Here is a 1782-nt window from a genome sequence, read left to right on the forward strand (position 1 = left end):
AAAAAAGTTGTTGCGTGACAATGTTTTGCGCAGAATGGTGGGATTGTATTACTGATCTTGATTTGTTTGTGTGTTTGAACTGGACTGGACTTGTTATCTAGCCTAACATGCAGCATCTTTCTGTGTATGACACACCTCATGTAGTACACACTATTGTCGTGGAATATCCAGGTCGAAGGTTAGGTCTTCTGTTTTTTAACAGAAAAATGACACCTAAATGAGTTTAAACCGGAAAACTTATCAACCTGTTTCCCCTCATTTTTGATTGATTACCATTTAAACAGAGAAAAGAACCGTCCTATACATTTCAAGATAGCTGAACTATTCATTAAGGTACAGTCTCTAAATCAGTTAACACAGTGTTTTCACTATCTGTGTTCTTGCACAATGTTCTCACACTAACTATCTGACCAAGCCAACCCATTTAAACTTTGTTCCGGTGTAAAGTTGGGTTTCTGTGGAAAAAGACAACAAAGAGGCCAAGTCCTAAAGGGCAAATGTTTTAAAATAAACCAATGCCCTTGTCTGATGCTGGTAAATTACTCTGATAGACTGAGTGAGATCTTTGCTGCTCCCATCTTAAACCAGTTTTCTACACAGCATGATATCAACAAACTAAATCACTTAAATGTAAGCAGCATGGTGCAATAAAAGCAAGATAGCACAAAAAATGTTGACATGCTACTATAAATATTCCTTTTGTATGTATACTGTCTGATAAACCTTTAAGGGTTTGGGATTGACTTTACAAGTATTTGGGTTTTACATAATTTGTAGTCCAGTGGTAAAGTGTTAACTGTTAATAGGGAAGACTGTTTTTAATTCCCTGCTAATCCATCAGCAATCTTTGTCATAACAGGAAAATAACAGTTCTTTCGGATTGAGATGCATTTGTCTAACAAAAATATGCACCAGAAAACATGGTGTTCTACCACTGAATAAATATGTGTTGCTCAATAAACTGAGGTAATCCCTTTTCTTTCTGCATCCCCTTTCAAAATCCTGGAAATGCCTTGTTCTCTGTGGAAACCTACCACATTAAACAGATTTGATTTCAGTCTCTTCCCTCTATGGTTCCTGTGCAATCTACTTCTTTTGTTCAGTGCCCAGTTTGCAGGTAATAAAATAGTTTATGTTCAATGTATTTAATTACTTCTAAGCCCTTTTTTTGTAAAGTTGGCACACTGTATCCGAGTGTTATGCCTCCAAGCCTGAACATGTCCACTAGAGCTGACACTTTATTTTTTACTTCAGGCACTTTATTGGTAATGTAGAGCTCTACATCATAAAGCAGTACAGTACAAAAAACACAGTACATAGAAAATGCAATTTGGCGTGTATGATCTTCATACAGAAAAATCTAATTCACCACTTGAAATGTGTGAGTGGGACTGATATGCAAAGATGCTATATTTGTTGGGGGTTGTGTGTTTGTAGGGTGTGGATAAGTGAGAGCCAGACTATGAATGCATGTGTGAAAGGCTTATTTGCATCCTGGTGTCAGGAGGATTTATATTCGGATGACACCACTTGGTGATAAGGATCAAAGAAAGTCCTGCAAAGTTGTGGCCACTTAACACCAAAACCTGCAATAAGCAGCAGCGGAATTACTAAAATCTGTTACTTGAGTAAAAGTAGCAGTACCAACATATATAAGTAAAAGAATGACATCAGCAGCAAAATAAATGAAGTATGAAAACCAGCAATTTCACTTGCTGAATAGTTGACTGTTAACAATCATTATATATATAAATATATATATATATATATATATATATATAT

The 1782-nt window shown here is 35.9% G+C and overlaps 1 long non-coding RNA gene across 1 annotated transcript in view; it reads right to left on the bottom strand.

Annotated features, from left to right (window-relative positions):
- Window positions 1-1782, bottom strand: part of LOC116691332 (uncharacterized) — a 2703-nt gene that overhangs the window by 155 nt on the left and 766 nt on the right. The window lies entirely within an intron of this gene.

The sequence above is a fragment of the Etheostoma spectabile genome, chromosome 6, assembly GCF_008692095.1.
Source record: "Etheostoma spectabile isolate EspeVRDwgs_2016 chromosome 6, UIUC_Espe_1.0, whole genome shotgun sequence".
Classification (NCBI taxonomy): Eukaryota; Metazoa; Chordata; class Actinopteri; order Perciformes; family Percidae; genus Etheostoma; species Etheostoma spectabile.